Source organism: Cherax quadricarinatus, chromosome 62, assembly GCF_038502225.1.
Source record: "Cherax quadricarinatus isolate ZL_2023a chromosome 62, ASM3850222v1, whole genome shotgun sequence".
Classification (NCBI taxonomy): Eukaryota; Metazoa; Arthropoda; class Malacostraca; order Decapoda; family Parastacidae; genus Cherax; species Cherax quadricarinatus.
The window spans coordinates 8,340,341-8,358,354 of record NC_091353.1 but is presented as its reverse complement, the minus strand read 5'-3'; positions in this window follow the sequence as shown (position 1 = coordinate 8,358,354).

The window sequence follows — 18,014 nt, the reverse complement described above, 5'->3', positions numbered from 1 at the left end:
AGGAGCTTCTCTGAGCTGTTTAATTTAGTAGCATTAATCTTCGATATACTTTAGTTTCCGGTGAGAGTAACATTATCAAAGATTTATGACTTCGTAAATACGTATTGGTAAGGTTCAATTATTATATATCTACCACGACTCCCAGTCAATCACGAGTACTTATGAATGACGTTTACCTATCAACTACGATTATCAACCAAAATTATCTATCAACTACGATTATCAACCAAAATTACCTATCAACTACGATTATCAACCAAAATTACCTATCAACTACGATTATCAACCAAAATTACCTATCAACTACGATTATCAACCAAAATTACCTATCAACTACGATTATCAACCAAAATTACCTATCAACTACGATTATCAACCAAAATTACCTATCAACTACGATTATCAACCAAAATTACCTATCAACTACGATTACATGTCAACCACGATTATTAATTAACTACGATTACCTCTCAACCACGAATACATGTCAACCACGATTACCTGTCTACCACGATTACCTATCAACCACGACTACATATCAACCACGATTACCTATCAACCACGATTACTTATCAACCACGACTACATATCAACCACAACTACCTATCAACCACCTAGCTATTGCACACATGTCTTATATACTATGATAATATTCATGTCAGCTGCTCATGTCTAGCCATCTGTGTGACCCATGCGGGTTCACCGCTTATATTCAAATATAATAATAATAATAATAATAATAATAATAATAATAAAAATAATAATAATAATAATAATAATAATAATAATAATAATGCCAAGCCAGGTTGGTGTCCACACGTCCCTGGTGGTGCCTGGTTTACTGCCTTACTGGCTCATTGTCTTACTGGCTCACTGTCTTACTGGCTCACTGTCTTACTGGCTCACTGTCTTACTGGCTCACTGTCTTACTGGATCACTGTCTTACTGGCTCATTGTCTTACTGGCTCACTGTCTTACTGGATCACTGTCTTACTGTCTTACTGCCTTACTGGCTCATTGTCTTACTGGCTCACTGTCTTACTGGATCACTGTCTTACTGGCTCATTGTCTTACTGGCTCACTGTCTTACTGGATCACTGTCTTACTGGCTCATTGTCTTACTGGCTCACTGTCTTACTGGATCACTGTCTTACTGTCTTACTGCCTTACTGGCTCATTGTCTTACTGGCTCACTGTCTTACTGGATCACTGTCTTACTGGCTCATTGTCTTACTGGCTCACTGTCTTACTGGATCACTGTCTTACTGTCTTACTGCCTTACTGGCTCATTGTCTTACTGGCTCACTGTCTTACTGGATCACTGTCTTACTGTCTTACTGCCTTACTGGCTCATTGTCTTACTGGCTCACTGTCTTACTAGATCACTGTCTTACTGTCTTACTGCCTTACTGGCTCATTGTCTTACTGGCTCACTGTCTTACTGGATCACTGTCTTACTGTCTTACTGCCTTACTGGCTCATTGTCTTACTGGCTCACTGTCTTACTGGATCACTGTCTTACTGTCTTACTGCCTTACTGGCTCATTGTCTTACTGGCTCACTGTCTTACTGGATCACTGTCTTACTGGATCACTGCCTTACTGGCTCATTGTCTTACTGGATCACTGTCTTACTGGATCACTGTCTTACTGGCTCATTGTCTTACTGGCTCACTGTCTTACTGGATCACTGTCTTACTGTCTTACTGCCTTACTGGCTCATTGTCTTACTGGCTCACTGTCTTACTGGATCACTGTCTTACTGTCTTACTGCCTTACTGGCTCATTGTCTTACTGGCTCACTGTCTTACTGGATCACTGTCTTACTGGCTTACTGCCTTACTGGCTCATTGTCTTACTGGCTCACTGTCTTACTGGATCACTGTCTTACTGGATCACTGTCTTACTGGCTTACTGCCTTACTGGCTCATTGTCTTACTGGCTCATTGTCTTACTGGATCACTGTCTTACTGGATCACTGTCTTACTGGCTTACTGCCTTACTGGCTCATTGTCTTACTGGCTCACTGTCTTACTGGATCACTGTCTTACTGGATCACTGTCTTACTGATTCACTGTCTTACTGGATCACTGTCTTACTGGATCACTGTCTTACTGGCTCACTGTCTTACTGGCTCATTGTCTTACTGGATCACTGTCTTACTGATTCACTGTCTTACTGGCTCACTGTCTTACTGGATCACTGTCTTACTGATTCACTGTCTTACTGGCTTACTGCCTTACTGGCTCATTGTCTTACTGGCTCACTGTCTTACTGGATCACTGTCTTACTGGATCACTGTCTTACTGATTCACTGTCTTACTGGCTTACTGCCTTACTGGCTCATTGTCTTACTGGCTCACTGTCTTACTGGATACTGTCTTACTGGATCACTGTCTTACTGGATCACTGTCTTACTGGCTCACTGTCTTACTGGATCACTGTCTTACTGGCTCACTGTCTTACTGGATCACTGTCTTACTGGATCACTGTCTTACTGGCTCACTGTCTTACTGGCTCACTGCCTTACTGGCTCATTGTCTTACTGGCTCACTGTCTTACTGGATCACTGTCTTACTGATTCACTGTCTTACTGGATCACTGTCTTACTGGATCACTGTCTTACTGGCTCACTGTCTTACTGGCTCATTGTCTTACTGGATCACTGTCTTACTGATTCACTGTCTTACTGGCTCACTGTCTTACTGGATCACTGTCTTACTGATTCATTGTCTTACTGGCTTACTGCCTTACTGGCTCATTGTCTTACTGGCTCACTGTCTTACTGGATCACTGTCTTACTGGATCACTGTCTTACTGATTCACTGTCTTACTGGCTTACTGCCTTACTGGCTCATTGTCTTACTGGCTCACTGTCTTACTGGATCACTGTCTTACTGGATCACTGTCTTACTGGATCACTGTCTTACTGGCTCACTGTCTTACTGGATCACTGTCTTACTGGCTCACTGTCTTACTGGATCACTGTTTTACTGGATCACTGTCTTACTGGCTCACTGTCTTACTGGCTCACTGTCTTACTGGATCACTGTCTTACTGGATCACTGTCTTACTGGCTCACTGTCTTACTGGCTCACTGCCTTACTGGCTCATTGTCTTACTGGATCACTGTCTTACTGGATCACTGTCTTACTGGCTCACTGTCTTACTGGATCACTGTCTTACTGGCTCACTGTCTTACTGGATCACTGTCTTACTGGATCACTGTCTTACTGGCTCATTGTCTTACTGGATCACTGTCTTACTGGATCACTGTCTTACTGGATCACTGTCTTACTGGATCACTGTCTTACTGGCTCACTGTCTTACTGGATCACTGTCTTACTGGATCACTGCCTTACTGGCTCATTGTCTTACTGGATCACTGTCTTACTGGATCACTGTCTTACTGGATCACTGTCTTACTGGCTCACTGTCTTACTGGATCACTGTCTTACTGGCTCACTGTCTTACTGGATCACTGTCTTACTGGATCACTGTCTTACTGGATCACTGTCTTACTGGCTCACTGTCTTACTGGATCACTGTCTTACTGGATCACTGTCTTACTGGATCACTGTCTTACTGGATCACTGTCTTACTGGATCACTGTCTTACTGGCTCACTGTCTTACTGGATCACTGTCTTACTGGCTCACTGTCTTACTGGATCACTGTCTTACTGGATCACTGTCTTACTGGATCACTGTCTTACTGGCTCATTGTCTTACTGGCTCACTGTCTTACTGGATCACTGTCTTACTGGCTCACTGTCTTACTGGATCACTGTCTTACTGGCTCACTGTCTTACTGGATCACTGTCTTACTGGATCACTGTCTTACTGGCTCACTGTCTTACTGGATCACTGTCTTACTGGATCACTGTCTTACTGGATCACTGCCTTACTGGCTCATTGTCTTACTGGATCACTGTCTTACTGATTCACTGTCTTACTGGATCACTGCCTTACTGGATCACTGTCTTACTGGCTCACTGTCTTACTGGATCACTGCCTTACTGGATCACTGTCTTACTGGCTCACTGTCTTACTGGATCACTGCCTTACTGGATCACTGTCTTACTGGATCACTGTCTTACTGGATCACTGCCTTACTGGATCACTGTCTTACTGGCTCACTGTCTTACTGGATCACTGCCTTACTGGCTCATTGTCTTACTGGATCACTGTCTTACTGATTCACTGTCTTACTGGATCACTGTCTTACTGGATCACTGTCTTACTGGCTTACTGCCTTACTGGCTCATTGTCTTACTGGCTCATTGTCTTACTGGCTCATTGTCTTACTGGATCACTGTCTTACTGGATCACTGTCTTACTGGCTTACTGCCTTACTGGCTCATTGTCTTACTGGCTCATTGTCTTACTGGCTCATTGTCTTACTGGATCACTGTCTTACTGGCTTACTGCCTTACTGGCTCATTGTCTTACTGGCTCATTGTCTTACTGGCTCATTGTCTTACTGGATCACTGTCTTACTGGATCACTGTCTTACTGGCTTACTGCCTTACTGGCTCATTGTCTTACTGGCTCATTGTCTTACTGGCTCATTGTCTTACTGGATCACTGTCTTACTGGCTCATTGTCTTACTGGATCACTGTCTTACTGGATCACTGTCTTACTGGCTTACTGCCTTACTGGCTCATTGTCTTACTGGCTCATTGTCTTACTGGCTCATTGTCTTACTGGATCACTGTCTTACTGGATCACTGTCTTACTGGCTTACTGTCTTACTGGCTCACTGTCTTACTGGCTCATTGTCTTACTGGATCACTGTCTTACTGGATCACTGTCTTACTGGATAACTGTCTTACTGGATCACTGTCTTACTGGATCACTGTCTTACTGGATCACTGTCTTACTGGATCACTGTCTTACTGGATCACTGTCTTACTGGATCACTGTCTTACTGGCTCACTGTCTTACTGGCTCACTGTCTTACTGGCTCAGTGTCTTACTGGATCACTGTCTTAATGGATCACTGTCTTACTGGCTCACTGTCTTACTGGCTCACTGTCTTACTGGATCACTGTCTTACTGGCTCACTGTCTTACTGGCTCACTGTCTTACTGTATCACTGTCATACTGTCTCTCTGTCTCACTGGCTCACTGTCTTACTGTCTCACTGTCTTACTGTCTCACTGTCTTACTGTCTAACTGTCTCACTGTCTTAATGTCTCACTGTCTTACTGGGTCACTGTCTTACTGTCTCACTGTCTTACTGTCTCACTGTCTTACTGTCTAACTGTCTCACTGTCTTAATGTCTCACTGTCTTACTGGGTCACTGTCTTACTGTCTCACAGTCTTACTGGCAAACTGTCTTACTGGCTCACTGTCTTACTGGCTCACTGTCTTACTGTCTCACTGTCTCACTGTCTTATTGGCTCACTGTCTTACTGGCTCACTGTCTTACTGTCTTGCTGGCTCACTGTCTTACTGGCTTACTGTCTTACTGGCTCACTGTCTTACTAGCTCACTGTCCTACTGGCTCACTGTCTTACTAGCTCACTTCTCACTGTCTTGCTGTCTTACTGGCTCACTGTCTTACTAGCTCACTGTCTTACTGGCTCACTGTCTTACTGGCTCACTGTTTTACTGGCTCACTGTCTTACTGGCTCACTGTCTTACTGTCTTACTGGCTCACTGTCTTAGTGTCATACTGGCTCACTGTCTTACTGTCTAACTGCCTCACTGTCTTACTGGCTGTCTTACTGGCTCACTGTCTTACTGTCTCACTGTCTTACTGGATTACTGTCTTACTGTCTTACTGGCTCACTGTCTTACTGTCTTACTGGCTTACTGTCTTACTGTCTCACTGTCTTACTGGCTCACTGTCTTACTGCCATACTGGCTTACTGTCTTACTGGCTCACTGTCTTAGTGGCTCACTGTCTTACTGGCTCAAAGTCTTACTGGCTTACTGTCTTACTGGTTTACTGTCTTACTGGCTTACTGTCTTACTGGCTCACTGTCTTACTGGCTCACTGCCTTACTGGCTCACTGTTTTAATGGCTCACTGTCTTACTGGCTCACTGTCTTACTGTCTTACTGGCTCACTGTCTTACTGGCTGTCTTACTGGCTGTCTTACTGGCTCACTGTCTTACTGTCTCACTGTCTTACTGGATTACTGGATCACTGTCGTACTGGCTCACTGTCTTACTGGCTCACTGTCTTACTGGCTCACTGTCTTACTGTCTCACTGTCTTGCTGGCTCACTGTCTTACTGGCTTACTGTCTTACTGGCTTACTGTCTTACTTACTCACTGCCTTACTGTCTTATTGTCTTACTGGCTCACTGTCTTACTGTCTCACTGGCTTACTGGCTCACTGTCTTACTGTCTCACTGGCTTACTAGCTCACTGCCTTTCTGTCTTACTGGCTAACTGTCTTACTGTCTTACTGGCTCACTGTCTTACTGTCTTACTGGCTTACTGTCTTACTGTCTCACTGTCTTACTGGCTCACTGTCTTACTGCCATACTGGCTTACTGTCTTACTGGCTCACTGTCTTAGTGGCTCACTGTCTTACTGGCTCAAAGTCTTACTGGCTTACTGTCTTACTGGTTTACTGTCTTACTGGCTTACTGTCTTACTGGCTCACTGTCTTACTGGCTCACTGTCTTACTGGCTCACTGTCTTACTGGCTGTCTTATTGGCTTACTGAATTACTGGCTCACTATCTTTCTGGCTTACTGTCTTACTGGCTCACTGTCTTACTGGCTCACTGTCTTACTGGCTCACTGTCTTACTGTCTCACTGTCTTATTGTCTCACTGTCTTACTGGCTCACTGTCTTACTTGCTCACTGTCTTACTGTCTCATTGTCTAACTGCTCACTGTCTTACTTGTCTCACTGTCTTACTGGCACACTGTCTTACTGGCTCACTGTCTTACTGGCACACTGTCTTACTGTCTTACTGTCTCACTGTCTTACTGACTCACTGTCTTACTGGCTAACTGTCTTACTGTCTTGCTGGCTCACTGTCTTACTGGCTCACGGTCTTACTGGCTCACTGTCTTACTGTGTTGCTGGCTCACTGTCTTACTAACTTACTGTCTTACTGGCTCACTGTCTTACTGACTCACTGTCTTACTGGCTCACTGTCTTACTGTTTCACTGTCTTGCTGGCTTACTGTCTTACTGGCTCACTGTCTTACTGGCTGTTTTACTGTCTTACTGGCTCACTGTCTTACTGGCTTACTGTCTTAACGGCTCAATGCCTTACTGGCTCACTGTCTTACTGGCTCACTGTCTTACTGGCTCACTGTCTTACAGGCTCACTGTCTTATTAGCTCAATGTCCTACTGGCTCACTGTCGTACTAGCTCACTGTCTTACTGGCTCACTGTCTTACTGGCTCACTGTCTTACTGTCTTACTGGCTTACAGTCTTACTGGCTCACTGTCTTACTAGCTCACTGTCTTACTGGCTCACTGTCTTACTGGCTCACTGTCTTACTGGCTCACTGTCTTACTGTCTTACTGGCTCACTGTCTTACTGTCTTACTGGCTCACTGTCTTAGTGTCATACTGGCTCACTGTTTTACTGTCTTTCTGGCTCACTGTCTTACTGGCTGTCTTACTGGCTCACTGTCGTACTGTCTCACTGTCTTACTGGCTTACTGTCTTACTGTCTTACTGGCTCACTGTCTTACTGGCTCACTGTCTTACTGGCTCACTGTCTTACTGTCTCACTGTCTTGCTGGCTCAGTGTCTCACCGTCTTACTGGCTCACTGTCTTACTGTCTCACTGGCTTACTGTCTTACTGGCTCAATGTCTTACTGTCTCACTGTCTTACTGGCTCACTGTCTTACTGTCTTACTGGCTCACTGTCTTACTGGCTCACTGTCTTACTCTCTCACTGTCTTACTAGCTCACTGTCTTACTGTCTTACTGGCTTACTGTCTTGCTGGCTCACTGTCTTACTGTCTTACTGGCTTACTGTCTTACTGGCTCATTGTCTTACTGTCTCACTATCTTACTAGCTCACTGTCTTACTGTCATACTTGCTTACTGTCTTACTAGCTCACTGTCTTACTGGCTCTCTGTCTTACTGGCTCACGGTCTTACCTGCTCACTGTCTTACTGGCTTACTATCTTGCTGGTTTATTGTCTTACTGGCTTACTGTCTTACCGGCTTACTATCTTACTGACTCACTGTCTTACTGGCTCACTGTCTTACTGGCTCACTGTCTAACTGGCTCACTGTCTTACTGGCTCACTGTCTTACTGGCTGTCTTACTGGCTTACTGAATTACTGGCTCACTATCTTTCTGGCTTACTGTCTTACTGGCTCACTGTCTTACTGGCTCACTGTCTTACTGACTCACTGTCTTACTGTGTCACTGTCTTACTGGGTCACTGTCCTACTGGCTGTCTTACTGGCTTACTGAATTACTGGCTCACTATCTTTCTGGCTTACTGTCTTACTGGCTCACTGTTTTACTGGCTCAGTGTCTTACTGTCACACTGTCTTACTGGCTCACTGTCTTGCTGTCTTACTGGCTCACTGTCTTACTAGCTCACTGTCTTACTGGCTCACTGTCTTACTGGCTCACTGTCTTACTGTCTTACTGGCTCACTGTCTTAATGTCTTACTGGCTTACTGTCTTAGTGTCATACTGGCTCACTGTCTTACTGGCTCACTGTCTTACTGGCTGTCTTACTGGCTCACTGTTTTACTGTCTCACTGTCTTACTGGCTCACTGTCTTACTGGTTCACTGTCTTACTAGCTCACTGTCTTACTGGCTCACTGTCTCACTGTCTTACTGGCTTACTGTCTTACTGGCTTAATGTCTTGCTGGCTCACTGTCTTACTGTCTTACTCGCTTTCTGTCTTACTGGCTCATTGCCTTAGTGTCTCACTGTCTTACTGGCTCACTGTCTTACTGGCTGTCTTACTGGCTTTCTTACTGGCTCACTGTCTTACTGTCTCACTGTCTTACTGGATTACTGTCTTACTGGATCACTGTCGTACTGGCTCACTGTCTTACTGGCTCACTGTCTTACTGGCTCACTGTCTTACTGTCTCACTGTCTTGCTGGCTCACTGTCTTACTGGCTTACTGTCTTACTGGCTTACTGTCTTACTTACTCACTGCCTTACTGTCTTATTGTCTTACTGGCTCACTGTCTTACTGTCTCACTGGCTTACTGGCTCACTGTCTTACTGTCTCACTGGCTTACTAGCTCACTGCCTTTCTGTCTTACTGGCTAACTGTCTTACTGTCTTACTGGCTCACTGTCTTACTGTCTTACTGGCGTACTGTCTTACTGTCTCACTGTCTTACTGGCTCACTGTCTTACTGCCATACTGGCTTACTGTCTTACTGGCTCACTGTCTTAGTGGCTCACTGTCTTACTGGCTCAAAGTCTTACTGGCTTACTGTCTTACTGGTTTACTGTCTTACTGGCTTACTGTCTTACTGGCTCACTGTCTTACTGGCTCACTGTCTTACTGGCTCACTGTCTTACTGGCTGTCTTATTGGCTTACTGAATTACTGGCTCACTATCTTTCTGGCTTACTGTCTTACTGGCTCACTGTCTTACTGGCTCACTGTCTTACTGGCTCACTGTCTTACTGTCTCACTGTCTTATTGTCTCACTGTCTTACTGGCTCACTGTCTTACTTGCTCACTGTCTTACTGTCTCATTGTCTAACTGCTCACTGTCTTACTTGTCTCACTGTCTTACTGGCACACTGTCTTACTGGCTCACTGTCTTACTGGCACACTGTCTTACTGTCTTACTGTCTCACTGTCTTACTGACTCACTGTCTTACTGGCTAACTGTCTTACTGTCTTGCTGGCTCACTGTCTTACTGGCTCACGGTCTTACTGGCTCACTGTCTTACTGTGTTGCTGGCTCACTGTCTTACTAACTTACTGTCTTACTGGCTCACTGTCTTACTGACTCACTGTCTTACTGGCTCACTGTCTTACTGTTTCACTGTCTTGCTGGCTTACTGTCTTACTGGCTCACTGTCTTACTGGCTGTTTTACTGTCTTACTGGCTCACTGTCTTACTGGCTTACTGTCTTAACGGCTCAACGCCTTACTGGCTCACTGTCTTACTGGCTCACTGTCTTACTGGCTCACTGTCTTACAGACTCACTGTCTTATTAGCTCAATGTCCTACTGGCTCACTGTCGTACTAGCTCACTGTCTTACTGGCTCACTGTCTTACTGGCTCACTGTCTTACTGTCTTACTGGCTTACAGTCTTACTGGCTCACTGTCTTACTAGCTCACTGTCTTACTGGCTCACTGTCTTACTGGCTCACTGTCTTACTGGCTCACTGTCTTACTGTCTTACTGGCTCACTGTCTTACTGTCTTACTGGCTCACTGTCTTAGTGTCATACTGGCTCACTGTTTTACTGTCTTTCTGGCTCACTGTCTTACTGGCTGTCTTACTGGCTCACTGTCGTACTGTCTCACTGTCTTACTGGCTTACTGTCTTACTGTCTTACTGGCTCACTGTCTTACTGGCTCACTGTCTTACTGGCTCACTGTCTTACTGTCTCACTGTCTTGCTGGCTCAGTGTCTCACCGTCTTACTGGCTCACTGTCTTACTGTCTCACTGGCTTACTGTCTTACTGGCTCAATGTCTTACTGTCTCACTGTCTTACTGGCTCACTGTCTTACTGTCTTACTGGCTCACTGTCTTACTGGCTCACTGTCTTACTCTCTCACTGTCTTACTAGCTCACTGTCTTACTGTCTTACTGGCTTACTGTCTTGCTGGCTCACTGTCTTACTGTCTTACTGGCTTACTGTCTTACTGGCTCATTGTCTTACTGTCTCACTATCTTACTAGCTCACTGTCTTACTGTCATACTTGCTTACTGTCTTACTAGCTCACTGTCTTACTGGCTCTCTGTCTTACTGGCTCACGGTCTTACCTGCTCACTGTCTTACTGGCTTACTATCTTGCTGGTTTATTGTCTTACTGGCTTACTGTCTTACCGGCTTACTATCTTACTGACTCACTGTCTTACTGGCTCACTGTCTTACTGGCTCACTGTCTAACTGGCTCACTGTCTTACTGGCTCACTGTCTTACTGGCTGTCTTACTGGCTTACTGAATTACTGGCTCACTATCTTTCTGGCTTACTGTCTTACTGGCTCACTGTCTTACTGGCTCACTGTCTTACTGACTCACTGTCTTACTGTGTCACTGTCTTACTGGGTCACTGTCCTACTGGCTGTCTTACTGGCTTACTGAATTACTGGCTCACTATCTTTCTGGCTTACTGTCTTACTGGCTCACTGTTTTACTGGCTCAGTGTCTTACTGTCACACTGTCTTACTGGCTCACTGTCTTGCTGTCTTACTGGCTCACTGTCTTACTAGCTCACTGTCTTACTGGCTCACTGTCTTACTGGCTCACTGTCTTACTGTCTTACTGGCTCACTGTCTTAATGTCTTACTGGCTTACTGTCTTAGTGTCATACTGGCTCACTGTCTTACTGGCTCACTGTCTTACTGGCTGTCTTACTGGCTCACTGTTTTACTGTCTCACTGTCTTACTGGCTCACTGTCTTACTGGTTCACTGTCTTACTAGCTCACTGTCTTACTGGCTCACTGTCTCACTGTCTTACTGGCTTACTGTCTTACTGGCTTAATGTCTTGCTGGCTCACTGTCTTACTGTCTTACTCGCTTTCTGTCTTACTGGCTCATTGCCTTAGTGTCTCACTGTCTTACTGGCTCACTGTCTTACTGCCTCACTGGCTTACTGTCTTACTGGCTCACTGTCTTACTGTCTCACTGTCTTACTAGCTCACTGCCTTACTGTCTTACTGGCTTACTGTCTTACTGTCTTACTGGCTTACTGTCTTACTGGCTCACTGTCTTACTGTCTCACTGTCTTACTGTCTTACTAACTTACTGTCTTACTGGCTCACTGTCTTACTGGCTCACTCTCTTACTGGCTCACTGTCTTACTGTCATACTGGCTTCCTGTCTTACTGGCTCACTGTCTTACTGGCTCACGGTCTTACTGGCTCAAAGTCTTACTGGCTTACTGTCTTACTGGTTTACTGTCTTACTGGCTTACTGTCTTACTGGCTCACTGTCTTACTGGCTCACTGTCTTACTGGTTCACTGTCTTTCTGGCTGTCTTATTGGCTTACTGAATTACTGGCTCACTATCTTTCTGGCTTACTGTCTTACTGGCTCACTGTCTTACTGGCTCACTGTCTTACTTGCTCACTGTCTTACTGGGTCACTGTCTTACTGGGTCACTGTCCTACTGGCTGTCTTACTTTCTTAATGAATTACTGGCTCACTATCTTTCTGGCTTACTCTCTTACTGGCTCACTGTCTTACTGTCTCACTGTCTTACTGTCTCACTGTCTTACTGTCTCACTGTCTTACTGGCTCACTGTCTTACTGGCTCACTGTCTTACTGTCTCACTGTCTTACTGGCTCACTGTCTTACTGGCGCACTGTCTTACTGTCACACTGTCTTACTGGCTCACTGTCTTGCTGTCTTACTGGCTCAATGTCTTACTGGCTCACTGTCTTACTGGCTCACTGTCTTGCTGTCTTACTGGCTCAATGTCTTACTGGTTCACTGTCTAACTGGCTCACTGTCTTACTGGCACACTGTCTTACTGGCTCACTGTTTTACTGGCTCACTGTTTTACTGTCTGACTGTCTCACTGTCTTACTGGCTCACTCTCTTACTGGCTCACTGTCTTACTGTCTTGCTGGCTCACTGTCTTAATGACTCACTGTCATACTGTGTTGCTGGCTCACTGTCTTACTAACTTACTGTCTTACTGGCTCACTGTCTTACTGGCTCACTGTCTTACTGGCTCACTGTCTTACTGTCTCACTGTCTTGCTGGCTTACTGTCTTACTGGCTCACTGTCTTACTGGCTGTCTTACTGGCTTGCTGTCTTTCTGGCTCACTGTCTTACTGTCTCACTGTCTTACTGGCTCAATGACTTACTGGCTTACTGTCTAACCGGCTCAATGCCTTACTGGCTCACTGTCTTACTGGTTCACTGTCTTACTGGCTCACTGTCTTACTGGCTCACTGTCTTACTCGCTCACTGTCCTACTGGCTCACTGTCGTACTAGCTCACTGTCTTACTGGCTCACTGTCTTACTGTCTTACTGGCTTACAGTCTTACTGGCTTTCAGTCTTACTGGCTCAATGTCTTACTGGCTCATTGTCTTACTGGCTCACTGTCTTACTGGCTCACTGTCTTACTAGCTCACTGTCTTACTGGCTCACTGTCTTACTGGCTCACTGTCTTACTGGCTCACTGTCTTACTGTCTTACTGGCTCCCTGTCTTACTGTCTTACTGGCTCACTGTCTTAGTGTCATACTACTGGCTCACTGTCTTACTGTCTTACTGGCTCACTGTCTTACTGGCTGCCTTACTGGCTCACTGTCGTACTCACTGTCTTACTGGCTTACTGTCTTACTGGCTCACTGTCTTACTGGCTCACTGTCTTACTGGCTCACTGTCTTACTGTCTCACTGTCTTGCTGGCTCACTGTCTCACTGTCTTACTGACTCACTGTCTTACTGTCTTACTGGCTTACTGTCTTACTGGCTCACTGTCTTACTTGCTCACTGTCTTACTGGGTCACTGTCTTACTGTCTCACTGTCTTACTGGCTCACTGTCTTACTGGCTCACTGTCTTACTGTCTCAATGTCTTACTGGCTCACTGTCTCACTGTCTTACTGACTCACTGTCTTACTGTCTTACTGGATTGCTGTCTTACTGGCTCACTGTCTTACTGTCTCACTGTCTTACTGTCTCACTGTCTTACTGTCTCACTGTCTTACTGGCTCACTGTCTTACTGTCTTACTGACTCACTGTCTTACTGTCTTACTGGCTTACTGTCTTACTGGCTCACTGTCTTACTGTCTCACTGTCTTACTGTCTCACTGTCTTACTGTCTCACTGTCTTACTGGCTCACTGTCTTACTGGCTCACTGTCTTACTGTCTCACTGTCTTACTGGCTCACTGTCTTACTGGCTCACTGTCTTACTGGCACACTGTCTTACTGGCTCACTGTCTTACTGGCTCACTGTCTTACTGGCACACTGTCTTACTGGCTCACTGTTTTACTGGCTCACTGTCTTACTGTCTCACTGTCTTACTGGCTCACTTTCTTACTGGCTCACTGTCTTACTGTCTTGCTGGCTCACTGTCTTAATGGCTCACTGTCTTACTGGCTCACTGTCTTACTGGATTACTGTCTTACCGGCTCAATGCCTTACTGGCTCACTGTCTTACTGGTTCACTGTGTTACTGGCTCACTGTCTTACTGGCTCACTGTCTTACTGGCTTACTGTCGTACTAGCTCACTGTCTTACTGGCTCACTGTCTTACTGGGTTAGAGTCTTACTGGGTCACTGTCTTACTGTCTTACTGGCTCACTGTCTTACTAGCTCACTGTCTTACTGGCTCACTGTCTTACTGGCTCACTGTCTTACTGGCTCACTGTCTTACTGTCTTACTGGCTCACTGTCTTACTGTATTACTGGCTCACTGTCTTAGTGTCATACTGGCTCACTGTCTTACTGTCTTACTGGCTCACTGTCTTACTGGCTGTCTTACTGGCTCACTGTCGTACTGTCTCACTGTCTTACTGGCTTACTGTCTTACTGGCTCACTGTCTTACTGGCTCACTGTCTTACTGGCTCACTGTCTTACTGTCTCACTGTCTTGCTGGCTCACTGTCTCACTATCTTACTGGCTCACTGTCTTACTGTCTTACTGGCTTACTGTCTTACTGGCTCACTGTCTTTCTGTCTCACTGTCTTACTGGCTCACTGTCTTACTGTCTTACTGTCTTACTGGCTTACTGTCTTGCTGGCTCGCTGTCTGTCTTACTGGCTCACTGTCTTACTGTTTTTTCTTGCTTACTGTCTTACTGGCTCACTGTCTTACTGGCTCTCTGTCTTACCGGCTCACGGTCTTACCGGCTCACTGTCTTACTGGCTTACTATCTTACTGGTTTACTGTCTTACTGTCTTCCTGTCTTACTGGCTCACTGTCTTACTGGCTCACTGTCTTATTGGCTCACTGTCTAACTGGCTCACTGTTTTACTGGCTCAATGTCTTACTGGTTGTCTTACTGGCTTACTGAATTACTGGCTCACTATCTTTCTGGCTTTCTGTCGTACTGGCTCACTGTCTTACTGGCTCACTGTCTTACTGGCTCACTGTCTTACTGGCTCACTGCCTTACTGGCTCACTGTCTTACTGGCTCACTGCCTTACTGGCTCTCTTACTTGCTTACTGAATTACTGGCTCACTATCTTTCAGGCTTACTGTCTTACTGGCTCACTCTCTTACTAGCTCACTGTCTTACTGGCTCACTGTCTTACTGTCTCACTGTCTTACTGTCTCACTGTCTTACTGTCTCACCGTCTTACTGGCTCACTGTCTTACTGGCTCACTGTCTTACTGTCTCACTGTCTTACTGGCTCACTGTCTTACTGGCTCACTGTCTTACTGGCACACTGTCTTACTGGCTCACTGTTTTACTGGCTCACTGTCTCACTGTCTTACTGGCTCACTTTCTTACTGGCTCACTGTCTTACTGTCTTGCTGGCTCACTGTCTTAATGGCTCACTGTCTTACTGGCTCACTGTCTTACTGTGTTGTTGGCTCACTGTCTTACTAACTTACTGTCTTACTGGCTCACTGTCTTACTGGCTCACTGTCTTACTGGCTCACTGTCTTACTGTCTCACTGTCTTGCTGGCTTACTGTCTTACTGGCTCACTGTCTTACTGGCTGTCTTACTGGCTTACTGTCTTTCTGGCTCACTGTCTTACTGGCTCACTGTCTTACTGGATTACTGTCTTACCGGCTCAATGCCTTACTGGCTCACTGTCTTACTGGTTCACTGTCTTACTGGCTCACTGTCTTACTGGCTCACTGTCGTACTGGCTCACTGTCGTACTAGCTCACTGTCTTACTGGCTCACTGTCTTACTGGCTTACAGTCTTACTGGCTCACTGTCTTACTGTCTTACTGGCTCACTGTCTTACTAGCTCACTGTCTTACTGGCTCACTGTCTTACTGGCTCACTGTCTTACTGGCTCACTGTCTTACTGTCTTACTGGCTCACTGTCTTACTGTCTTACTGGCTCACTGTCTTACTGTCTTACTGGCTCACTGTCTTACTGGCTGTCTTACTGGCTCACTGTCGTACTGTCTCACTGTCTTACTGGCTTACTGTCTTACTGGCTCACTTTCTTACTGGCTCACTGTCTTACTGGCTCACTGTCTTACTGTCTCACTGTCTTGCTGGCTCACTGTCTCACTATCTTACTGGCTCACTGTCTTACTGTCTTACTGGCTTACTGTCTTACTGGCTCACTGTCTTTCTGTCTCACTGTCTTACTGGCTCACTGTCTTACTGTCTTACTGGCTTACTCTCTTTCTGGCTCACTATCTGTCTTACTGGCTCACTGTCTTACTGTCATACTTGCTTACTGTCTTACTGGCTCACTGTCTTACTGGCTTTCTGTCTTACTGGCTCACGGTCTTACCGGCTCACTGTGTTACTGGCTTACTATCTTACTGGTTTACTGTCTTACTGTCTTCCTGTCTTACTGGCTCACTGTCTTACTGGCTCACTGTCTTATTGGCTCACTGTCTAACTGGCTCACTGTTTTACTGGCTCAATGTCTTACTGGTTGTCTTACTGGCTTACTGAATTACTGGCTCACTATCTTTCTGGCTTTCTGTCGTACTGGCTCACTGTCTTACTGGCTCACTGTCTTACTGGCTCACTGTCTTACTGGCTCACTGTCTTACTGGCTCACTGTCTTACTTGCTCACTGCCCTACTGGCTCTCTTACTGGCTTACTGAATTACTGGCTCACTATCTTTCTGGCTTACTGTCTTTCTGGCTCACTGTTTTACTGGCTGTCTTACTGGCTCACTGTCTCACTGGCTCACTGTCTTACTGTCTCACTGTCCTACTGTCTTACTGGCTCACTGTCTTACTGTCTCACTGTCTTACTGGCACACTGTCTTACTGGCTCACTGTCTTACTGGCTCACTGTCTTACTGTCTCACTGTCTTACTGGCTCACTGTCTTACTGGCTCACTGTCTTACTGTCTTGCTGGCTCACTGTCTTACTGTCTTACTTTCTTACTGGCTCACTGTCTTACTGGCTCACTGTCTAACTGTCTCACTGTCTTGCTGGCTTACTGTCTTACTGGCTCACTGTCTTACTGGCTGTCTTACTGGCTTACTGTCTTACTGGCTACCTGTCTTACTGGCTCACTGTCTTACAGGCTCACTGTCTTACTGGCTTACTGTCTTACTGGCTTTCTGTCTTACTGGCTCACTGTCTTACTGGCTTACTGTCTTACTGGCTCACTGTCTTACTGGCTCACTGTCTTACTGGCTCACTGTCTTACTGGCTCCCTGTCTTACTGGCTCACTGTCTACCACGACTACCAGTCAACCAAGACTACCGCGACTACCAGTCAACCAAGACTACCACGACTATCAATCAACCACGACTGACAGTCAACCACGACTACCAGTCAACCAAGACTACCACGACTACCAGTCAACCAAGACTGCCACGAGTAACAGTCAACCACGACTACCAGTCAACCACGACTACCGGTCAACCACGACTACCAGTCAACCACGACTACCAGTCAACCACGACTACCTGTCTACCCCGACTACCAGTCAACCACGACTACCTGTCTACCCCGACTACCAGTCAACCACGACTATCAGTCAACCACGACTACCTGTCAACCACGACTACAAGTAAACCATGACTACCAGTCAACCACGACTACCAGTCAATTACTACCAGTCAACAACGATTGCCAGTCAAGCACGACTACCAGTCAACCAAGACTACCACGACTACCAGTCAACCAAGACTACCACGACTACCAGTCAACCAAGGCTACCACGACTACCAGTCAACCAAGACTACCACGACTACCAGTCAACCACGACTACCTGTCAACCACGAC